The sequence below is a fragment of the Ursus arctos genome, unplaced genomic scaffold, assembly GCF_023065955.2.
Source record: "Ursus arctos isolate Adak ecotype North America unplaced genomic scaffold, UrsArc2.0 scaffold_20, whole genome shotgun sequence".
In the NCBI taxonomy this organism is placed as follows: Eukaryota; Metazoa; Chordata; class Mammalia; order Carnivora; family Ursidae; genus Ursus; species Ursus arctos.
The window spans coordinates 3,224,006-3,236,310 of NW_026622875.1; positions in this window are offsets into that span (position 1 = coordinate 3,224,006).

Consider the following 12,305-nt stretch of genomic DNA (forward strand, 5'->3'; position numbering starts at 1 on the left):
TAAATAAAGCTGAGCACAAGTCTGAGCAACAAAAGAAGGCTCATTCTACAGAAGTAAGAGAGTCTTTGACATTATTCTAATGAGCACGGTAGAAAAGGATTCCTCTTTTAGGAGTCTGACCGAGGAAAACAAAATTAAACCTTGTCGGTACTTAAATTGGCATTGAGTAATCTAATACAAGAAAATCTCTCCAGCAGACTCTTTGAAAAGGAGACATAAAAAAGATTAAAAGAAAGTGCTGATGGGTGGACCCTAACAGAACTACAAATTTTGAATAGTGTATACATCGAACTATATGTGGTTAATATTCTATTATGCATGCATGTTTGGGCATCGTCTCATAAAAATATCTGAATAAATATTCCTCCAAGGAGTTTTAAAGGCAGAGATAGCAACTGAAAATGCCTTCCCCCAAATTCGATTTCAGTTACAATATGGTGAAAACTGGGAACAAGCTTGGTAAGCATCATCCCTTATAGAGTGAAGGCCTCAGAAAGGCTTTCTTCTTCTAGCTTTACTGCATGTTGTCAGGGAAAAAGGCTGACTAAGGGTTTACATTCTACCTCTTTTTTTCTACACATCCCATCAAAAATAAATCTTCGAAGGCTATGTGAATAAGACTTTTAGGAACTTGATGCATATTTTACAGATTATGGTAAGATGTGCTTCCAGAGTTACCCACTAATTTCACTCCCATTTCTTAAAACCTGAGAAAATTTGGGGCGCCTGGGTGGTGCAGTCGTTGAGCGTCTGCCTTTGGCTCGGCGTGATCCAGGCGTTCTGGGATCGAGCCCCACATCAGGCTCCTCCGCTGGGAGCCTGCTTCTTCCTCTCCCACTCCCCCTGCTTGTGTTCTCTCTCTCTCTCGCTGGCTGTCTCTGTCAAATAAGTAAATAAAATCTTTAAAAAAAAAAAAAAACCTGAGAAAATTTTGTAAGATAAATATAAGTAACCCAGAATAATCAGGAACTACACATCTAAGGGTTTATCATCTGTAATGCTCTCTACCATAAAGAAATTTAAATAAAACCCAAGATATTTTACTCATAAACTTTGCAATTCCTGAGTAAAAACACATTTGAAACACATTATGAATCTATTTCCTGGAATCAATACATACTAATTTGGTTTTTGAAACTTGGCAAATTAAATAACAATGATTGACTGAAATCTTTTCTCTTCACTAATTTTTAAAAACAACAACAAAAAAACAAAAAACCTGGCATTAAGCTATGATACATGTTTTGTATGTACAGGAACTATGTGTTTGTTTGTCTTAATTTTAGTTCTAAGCAGACAAAACCAAGGGATAAAGAAGAACAGATTTAGAATTTAAAAACAGAGTAGGTGGAGGGGAAGAATTACTAAAAATTAAATTGGTACATTGATAGATGATAGATAGATAAAGAATTTATAATGAAGAATACCTTAATGGAGTGGGAAGAAAGGAGATCACATAATAAGGGCTCCTGGTGGTTCAGAGGCTAGGAGTTGGCTTGGTTGGGGATGGAGGAGTAGAAGGTTGCAGTTAGAAAACTTGAAGGGCTAGGGGGCAAGTGAGAGATGTGCTGAAGTCTGGGCTTGCCTACTTGTGTATTTAGTGTGGCATTGGGCACAGGTCTCTGGTGGAGATGGGCTTGCTAGTCTTGGAAGGCATGAGGCTCTTCCTTGAACTAAATGAGGCTTGCAGCTCCTATGCTATGCTGATGTGATGTGGACCGAGATGTGTTATAAATAAACCTTTCTTGTTTAAAAAAAAAAAAATTCCTCTTTCTCAGACATAATGCCAAGAATCCTTTCTCAACTTTATCTGCACCCTGTATCTTGAACAACCCACACCCTTGCTTCTGATGGAGCTTTCATATTCCACTGTTGTTATGGGCTGAATTGTGTCTCCTCAAAACTTATATGTTGAAGCCCTACTCCAAGTACCAGAATGTGACTATTTGGAGAAAGGGTCTTTGTAAATTGATTAAGTTAAAATGAGGCCATTAGAGTGGGTCGTAATCCAATCTGACTGGTGTCCTTCTAAGATGAGGAAATTTGGACAACAAAGGAAGACATCAAGGGTGCACAGACACAGAGAAAAGACATGTGAGGGCACAGTGAGAACATAGCTATCTGCAAGCCAAGGAGAAAAGTCTCAGAAGAAACCAAATCTTCTGACACCTTCATCTTGGACTTCCAGCCCCCAGACTGTGAGAAAACGAATTTCTCTGTTAAAGTCACTCGGTCTGGTATTTTGTTATGGCGGCCTGAGCCAAGACAAATGTTGACGTGGGACAGGTCAACAACTGTACATCCTTTGAGATACAATCCCAAACCTTTTAAAACACTGAAACTAGGAGGAAGAGAAATGACAGTTGATAACTATGTGCTTCCAAAATCTCATTGTTTTATTGAAATAAAAAACTCTCAGCATCCCTCTTTACTTTATTTGAAATTGTTTAAAAAATTCAGGTCTTTGGGGCCCCTAGCTGGCCCCGTTCGGTAGAGCATGTGACTCTTGATGAAAAAACAAAACAAAACAGAACAAAACAAAAAAACCTCAGGTCTTTTTTCTCCCCCCATGCAGGTGTAATGGCTTCTTATTTAACTGAATTTTCTTGTTATATCATTTGAAGCAAATTTTTATATTGTATCTTGGACAATGTTAAACTTTTAATGTGACATGCACTTTTATTGATTAGGAGAATGCGTATGTTGTCAAAAAATTATGGAGGATGAAAGAAACAATTTTGAGTGCTTTATAATTCCTGAGTGTTTTTCTTCTTACACTCTAATTTGAAATCTTCATTTCCGTCAAGGTCCAGTTCATGTCCTAGTCTCCCATAGCATTCTGTTTGTGCTTCCTCCATAGTTCTGTACTTCACAGACAAGGACTTCTCTTTTTATTTATCTTCCTTCATCATACAGTAAGCTTTTCAAGGATAGGGATCATGTCTTACTAATGTTTGTATCCCGTTTTTAGAAGAAGTTGGTGGACAACTGGATTTTGAGTAATGGAAGCACTGACTTTAATCTACTTACTCTACGTTATAGGAAGATCTCCTTCCTGAGACTACGTGCAGCACACTAACAGAAAATCTATATAGAAATGTTTTAAATGCAACTTCATATTATTCTTTAGAAGTTTCACATACAAATATATTTTCATACCTGGCAAAGGGATTGTGAAATAATAAAGACTGAATAGCAAATTCACTGATATATAAATATATATATATATATACACACACACACTCAAATACACACCACACATATTCAAATATATATGTTCTATAACAATAGAAAAGAGTGGGACCTTATCTTACCTTTGAGAAAAGTGAGGAGCAGAGTAGTGAATGAATATACTTAAGTCCACAGAACTAACTTAATTTGCTAGGCCAACGAAGAAACTATTTCATATGCTGTTTTTTAACCAACCTGAGTCCTTAAACACAGCTAATCTACCATAAATTGTAACCTAATCATAATTAATGGTAAATTACAACACCAATATTTCTACCTGGTTTCTTTAGCAAACACACTTTGAAAATATATTTTTATCCTAATAGTAATACATTCCATTAAGAAAAAAGATGAAATAAGAATCCTTCACACGTAGTACACTCATTTTTATTTGTATATAATACAAAAAAAATCTTTGTCTAGATGCATATGCAAGATGATATAGTTTGAAAGAATGAGGCTATTTACTTAAAACATTAAAAGCAACTTTTAATATTTTTATCTTCATAATAAAAATTTATTGCTGAGCTTTCCACTGAGCTGATATACCATAATAACAGATACATTTGTCTCATATATTTAGATTTTATGTAGTTTTCTGTTATTATAGATAATGTCCACTGACTATCTTGCATTCTTATGTTTATATTGATTTATTTCCTTAAGTTACTTTTAGGAGTATGGTTGCTGTGCCTATAAAAATATGACACTTATAAAACGAGAATGTGTACTCTGACATGTATCATGTATTATTTTTTAAAGATTTTTTATTTATTTATTTGACACGCAGAGAGACAGAGCACAAGCAAGGGGAGCAAGGGAGGGAGAAGCAGGTCCCCACTGAGCAAGGAGCCCAATGCAGGACTGGATCCCAGGACCCTGGGATCATGACCTGAGCCGAAGGCAGATGTTTAAGCGACTGAGCCACCAAGGCACCCCTGTATTATGTATTTTTAAAATGCTGGAGAATTAGAAGCAGATTTGTTCTGTGCCCAGACTCATATTAAAAATGGAATTTAGACCTCTGAAGAAAAAGAGATTGTCTGGCTATCTTGCTGTAATACTTTGAGGCTTCAAATCAGTTATAATTGTGTGCTTTCAAGATTATAGGTTCTAGTAAGACAGTATAACTGCTTGCATAAGCAGTGAGAGTACCAGATATTAGACATGAAGCTCTTGTGAGAAATGTAGATAATGGGTTCACCTGAGTTTCTTTGATATGGGCTCATATATAACCTTTCTTCATGCTAGTAGCAAGCGTGCAACTATAGACCCAAGTCTATGTGGTCTCATTCCAGAAAACATGATACCACAAATGCATCTTGTAGATACAGATAAAATTAGCACAAACCTCCTAATTTTCTACTGATAGCTACACTAAGGCCTAAGAAATCAGGATAGGTAAGAGGTATAATTCTGATCCGTAGGAGTACTGATATAACTGGTAGATCATAACATTCCTGATAGTTGGGTGTATTTTAGACCGTACAGAATATTTATGAATGATATGAAAAATCCACAATAGGGAAATAAATATTCTCTTTGGCATATATCTTCTCTACTTTCCACTCTTAATGGTTATTATTCACATATCTTGAGATCCTGAAGTTGGGTTGCTGAAGCCTTACCAGATTGGGGATACATGATCTACATGGCCTAATTGTTGGCACAACTGTCCTTTCTCATCTAAAACTGGTGTCCAGTTCAATACATAGTACCTAGCAAAATGTCCCCTACAGGTACAAGGTAGAATTTCTAAAAGAAAAGACTCAGTACAAATATCCTTTCTTGAAGTTGTGAAAATATACTTTTAACAGAGAAGAGTGTTGAATCAAAACTAGGAAGGACTACTGCTGGAGAAATAGGCATCTATTTTCCCCAACAGTGCAAAACTGCACAGCCGAGCCAGCCCTTTTAGCTTATTTTGTGATAACCCCACAGGGCGTAGGAACCCAAGGCACAATCACTTTGCACTGAGGCTGTTGGAGGGTCTCTCTTAATCCCATATATCTGAGATATTTGCACTTCGCTTTGCGGATTTTTTATGCCAATTCATTTATTATGCTACAGAGCATAATTTGTATCAGACTGTTCTACGGACTTTTTATTGAGAATTCTTTAAGTTTCTACTTAAATTTCACTTAGTTAACATCCAGTATAATATTAGTTTCAGGTATACAAACACAGTGATTCAACACTTCCATACAAAACCCAGTGCTCATCACTACAAATACACTCCTTAATCTCCCTCACCTGTTTAACCCATTCCCTCACCTCCTGTAATCATCAGTTTGTTCTCGGTAGTTAAGAGTTTTTCTTGGTTTGCCTCTCTCTCTCTCTCTTTTCTTCCCTTTCCTTGTTTGCTTTGTTTCTTAAATTCCACATGAGTGAAATCATACAGTATTTGTGTTTCTCTGACTGACTTACTTCACTTAGCATAATATACTCTAGCTCTGTCCATGTCCTTACAAATGGCAAGATTTCATTCTTTTGGATGGCTGAGTAATATTCAATTACACACACACACACACACACACACACACACACACACCCCACTTCTTTATCCATTCATCAGTCGACGGACACTTGGGCTGTTTCCATAATTTGGTTATTGATAATGTTGCTGTAAACATCAGGGTGCATGTATCCCTTTGAATTAGTATTTTTGTGTTCTTTGGGTAAATACCTAGCAGTGTAATTGCTGGATCATAGGGTAGTTCTATTTTTAACTTTTTGAGGAATCTCTATACTGTTTTCCAGTGTGGCTGCACCAGTTTGCATTCCCACCAATGGTACAAGAGTCTTCCCCTTTCTTCACATCCTCACCAACATCTGTTGTTTCTTGTGTTGTTGATTTTAGCCATTCTGACAGGTGTGAGGTGATATCTCACTGTAGTTTTGATTTGTATTTCCCTATCAAAATACCAAGAGCATTTTTCACAGAGCTAGAACAAACAATTCTAAAATTTGTGCGGAAACATTAAAGACCCTGAATAGTCAAAGAAACCTTGCAAAAGAAAAGCAAAGCTGGAGGCATCACAGTTCCAGACTTCAAATTATATTACAAAGCTGTGGTGATTGAAACAGTATGATACTGGCACAAAAACAGACACATATATAAATGTTAACAGAAGAGCAAACCCAGAAATGAACCTACAACTATATGGTCTATTTGGAGTTCTTAATTAAGATTTGTGGAAAAAACTTAATGATTATGTTAGATGTATTTTATTCTTTGAAGTATTGAAAATGTCAGGCACCTGGGTGGCACAGTCAGTTAAGCGTCTGACTCTTAGTTTCGGTTCAGGTCGTGATCTTAGAGCCATGAGACTGAGCCCTGCATCAGTCTCCATGCTCAGTGTGGTGTCCTCTTAAGACTCCCTCTCCCTCTCCCTCTGCCACACCCCCTTCTCTCAAATAAATAAATCTTTAAAATATTGAAAATGTAGTTATCATTTATGAGAGGTGTCTTGCTGGAGGCACTCACCTGTGAAGCTGCTGGTGGCTGGGTACTACTGGCTGCTGCACTACAAGAGCCCAATGCTGGAGAATCTGCTCTCTTGGCAGGAGCTGAGTGCTAAGGAAAATGTACACACTGCAGAATGATGCTAAGAAAATTACACCAGAGGGGTGCCTGGGTGGCTCAGTCAGTTAAGCATCTGACTCTTGGTTTTGGCTCAGGTCATGAGCTCGTGACCATGGGATCGAGCCCCGAGTCAGACTCTGTGCTCAGCGTGGTCTGCTTCAGATTCTCTCTCCCTCTACCTTCTTCTCTCTCTTCCTCTCTCCCCCTCTCTCTCTCAAATAAATAAGATCTTAAAAAACAAAAGAAATGTACACCAGAACCATGAAAAAATATCCCTTCCTCCTCCAGTGTCACTACTGATAAAGAATAACACATGTACCAACTGGCAAAGGGGAAACGTTAACAGGGCCTATCTCCATTAGCAAGAGCAGGAAATAAAGAGTCCATTTGTAGCTGAGAGAAAATAAATTGAGAACTGGGTCAGTCTGGAATCAAAAGTGTATTCCACCAGATGCTAAGTGTTAAGGAAGAGAGTCTGTCCCCTCGTTTTATCACGCAATCAACAGTAGTCCTCCTTCTTCTTTTCAAAGAAAAGTATCAAAACTGGTATAAAAACTGAGGTAACTGGGGGCGCCTGGGTGGCTCAGTTGGTTAAGCATCCAACTCTTCATCTCAGCTCAGGTCTTGATCTGAGGGTCTTGAGATCAAGCCCTGTGTTGGGCTCCATACTGCGCATGGAGCCTACTTAAAAAGAGAAAAGAAAGAGGGGAGGGGAGGGGGGGAGTGGAAGGGAGGGAAGAGAAAAAAAATGTAGTTGAAACATGAAGGTTCTCTCTGAGAATTAAAGTACTTTTTTCATTACTGAATCTGGATTGGTAGTTTATAATCTAAAAAAGTAACATATATCTCTATATATATTTATGTATTTATACTTTCTTTTCAGATTATATATATATATATATATATATATATATATATATATATATATATATATATAATTCCCTCAACTGAGCTAGGTTTTATCTACCTCATCAGGTATTCTTATACATCTTTACACCTTCCTTTTTCTGAGAAAACTAAATTACTCAAAACTATGGATTTTAGGAGAAGAATAGTGCCAAACAGTATTGAAATTAAGAGAAGGGGATAAAATAATCAAAGATAATTCTAAATTCAAGCAATACATACACACACACACATTTTCATTTTATGGCTCTGAAATGGTCTATGAAAAATAGTGCTTATGAGCATAATACTGTCCACTAATACTTTCCATTTTATTTTGACATACTTAAAAGGAGAACCCATGTTTTCCAAGTTTTGCAAGTCACTATTTTTATGTGTGTGTGTTTATTTATATATATAACATAAATATAATAATGGATGACTGCAAATATGCTGGGATTTGATGTTTTTATATTGCTTTGTACTTTAAAAGGAGCCCAGAAGTGATGTACTTCTCCTGAAGAAAGAGTTGTGTAAACATTACTTTAATAGATGTGTAGAACTTCTGCTCCAACATCGTTTTACACAAAGTAAGGTTTTATTTTATAGCATACTACTCCTTCGGCACTAGTAAAGAGAACAAACATGTAACTCCTTTCATTGTTCAATTCAGCTCAGCTAACTTAAGAACTATACAATCCTCCATACTGCACTAATAAATGCTTTTCAAAGTTACTGACAACCTTCTTTCATCTCCCTTTTGAAATCTATGACAGCAGATAAAGTCTGTGTATCCTGAAAATTGTAGTAATTTTACCCTTATTACAATGCTGTTATATTCCTAAATATAAGACTTGAAAATCTCAAGAAAATTCAAGCTCTCAACTAAATAAACTTTCGACCAGCCCCTTTAATTTACACTATAATTTACAGAAGGGTACGTTCAGAAAGGAAGGTTTTTCCCTGACTCCAGACCAAGATTGTGATATAGCAGGCTTCTGAATTTTCCTCAACTCACGAACACACTGAATGTAAGCTACACATAGAGCAATCCCCTACGAAGGAAATTCAGAAACTACCTGACTCCAATACATCACGATACTGAAAAAATACCCACACTGAAATGGATAGGAACAGCAGAGACAAAATGTCACCATAAACCCGACCCCTAGCACAGTGTTCTATAATCAGAAGGGAACCCATAGCTCCCACTTCTGAAGAATGCAAGGTTTGGACCAACTTTTAAGAGGTCCATCTGAGGAATGAACCTCAGAATCAACTAGCTCTGAAAACCAATGGAGTTTGCATTCACATGTTCCAGAGAACTACAGCAAAGAAGCAGCTCCATGCAAACAGAAACTAAAAGAAAGCATGTGTAGCTATACTCATATCAAACAAAACAGACTTTAACCCAAAAACTATAACAAAAGACAAGGTCATTACATGATGATAAAGAAGTTACTTCATTCAGAGTAAAGAGCAACTGTAAATATTTATGCACTCCACACTGAAACACCTAAATATCTAAAGCAAACATAGCAATACAATAGATAACAATACAGTAATAACAGGGAAAAATAGACTGCAGTACAGTAACAGTAGGAGACCCCACTTACAACAATGGATAGATCATCAAGACAGAAAAGCAATAGGAAATGTTGGACCAAACTACACTGGTTTAGACCAATGGTTTAGACCAGGTGGACCCAGCAGACATATACAAAATATTCCACAGAACAGCATCAGAATATACATTCTTCTCAAGTACACGTGGAACATTCTCTAGGTTAGATAATATGTTAGGCCAAAAAGTCTTAATAAATTTAAGAAGACTGAAATAATATCAAGCATCTTTCCAATCATAATGGAATGAAACTAGAAATCAATTACAAGAAAAAAACTGGAAAATTCACAAATATGTAGAGATTAAACAACATGATCCTAAACAGTAAGTGGATCAAAGAAATCAAAATAGAAAAATCAGAAAATATCTTAAGACAAAAGCAAACAGAAGCACAACATGTCAAAACTTATGGGGTGAGGCAAAAGAAGTTTCAAGAAACAAGTTTATAGCACAAAACACCCACATTAAGAAAAGGAAAAAAAGATCTTTAATAAACAACCTAACTATAAACCTCAATGAACTAGAAAAAGAAAAACTAAACCAAAAGTCTGTCGAAGGACGGAAATAAAGATCAGAGCAGAAATAAATGAGAGACTAAAAGACAAAAAGAAAAAAAAAATCAATGAAACTAAGAGATTTTTTTGAACGAAATAAAATTGACAAACTTTTAGCCAGACTATGAGAGAAAGAGAGAGAGCATGTGAGAAGCAAGAGAGGCCTCACATAAAATCAGAAATGAAAGAGGAGAGATTACAACTAGTAACACAGAAATACTAAAGGTTATAAGAAAACTACTATGAACAATTATAGGCCAACAAGCTAGATAACACCTAGAAGAAATGAATATATCCCTAGAAACATACACTTTACCAAAACTGAATCATGAAGAAACAGAAAATCTGAATAGACCAAGTACTATTAAGATTGAACTAGTAATCAAAAACTTCCCAATAATAACAAAAGCCCAGAACAAATGGTTTCGGTGGTGAAGTCTACCAAATACTTATTTTTTCCTACCAAATATTTAAAGAATACCAATCCTACTACAACTTTTCCAAAAAAGTAGAAAGGAAGGAAGAACCCGAACTCATTTTACAAGGCTAGCATTACTGATACCAAAGCCAGACAAAGACACTACAAGAAAAGAAAACTATAAGCCATTATCTCTGATGAACACAGATGCAAAATTCCTCAAGACAGTAACAAACAAAATTCAATAGTACATTAAGAAGATGATACACCACGACCAAGTGGGATTCATCCCTGGGATGTAAAGATAGGTTATCATCCACAAACCAATAAATGCAAAACACCACAATAACAGAAAGGATAAAAATCATTATGATCATCTTAATAAATGCAGAAAAAAGCATTTGACAAAATTCAACATCCTTTCATGATAAAAACTCTCAACAAACTAGGTATAGACGGAATGTGCCTCAACATCAAAAAGGCTAATAAGAGAAGCCCACAGCTAACATACTCAGTGTTGACGTGCTGAAAGCTTTTCCCCTAATATCAGGAATAAAAGAAGGATACCCACTCTTTTCACTTTTATTCAACATAGTACTGGTAGTCCTACCCAGAGCAATTAGGAAAGAAAAGGAAGTAAAATATATACAAACTGGAAAGGAAGAAATAAAATTGTCCCTATTTGCAAATGACATAACTGTGTATGTATGTATATATATATACATACATACACATATATGGATACCTTTAAAGACTCCACCATAAAACCGTTAGAACTAAAAAACAATTTTGGTCAATTTTCAGGATATAAAACCAACACAAAAATCAGTTGTATTTCTATATACTAATAATGAACTATCAGAGAAATTAAGAAAATAATCCCATTTATAATTGCATCAAATAGAATAAAATACTTAGGAATTAGTTTAAAGAGATGACAGATGTGTAAACTGAAAATTATGACATGGATGAAAGAAACTGAAGAGGACTAAATAAATGGAAATATATTGTATGTTCACAGATTAGAATTAATATGTTAAAATGTCCACACTACTGAAACTGATCTACATTGTGTGTGTGTGTGTGTGTGTGTGTGATGCACTTGATACACACACACACACACACACACACCCCATCTTCTTTACCCATTCATCTGTCGATGGTTATCTGGGGCTGCTTCCATCAAAAAAAGAAAAAAAAATGAAATCTTGACATTTCAAACAACGTGAATGGAACTAGAGGGTATTATGCTAAGTGAAATAAGTGAATCAGAGAAAGACAATTATCATACGATCTCACTCATGTGGAATTTAAGAAACAAAACAGTGGAGCATAGAGGAAGGGAGGGAAAAATAAAATAAGACAAAATCAGAGAGGGAAACAAACCATAAGAGACTCTTAACAATAGGAAACAAACTGAGGGTTGCTGTACGGGAGGGAGGCAGGAGGATGGAAAAACTGGGTGATGGACATTACGGAGGGCATGTGATGTAATGAGCACTGGGTGTTACATACAACTGATGAATCACTGAATTCTACCTCTGAAACTAATAATACACTATATGTTAATTAATTGAAAGGAAATAAAATTAAATTTAAAGAATAAAGATATTTACAGAAAAAAGGTATCTACAGATTCAATACAATCCCTATCAAAATTCCAAAACCATTTTTCAGAGAAATAAATTAAGTAAATTTGTACGGAACCACAAAAGACCCCAAAGAGCCAAAGTGATCTTGAGAAAGAAGGAAAAAGCTGGAGGCATTACATTTCTATTTTCCTATTACAAAGCTATAATAATCAAAACAGTCTGGCATTGGCATAAAAACAGACACATAAAAACGGACACATAAACAGACACAGAACAGAATAAACAGCCTAGAAATAAATGAATGCATATATGATCAATTAATTTACAACAAAGGAGCACAAATATACAATAGGGAAAGGACAGTCTCTTTGATAAATCATGTTGGGAAAATGAGATATACATACGCAAAAGAATG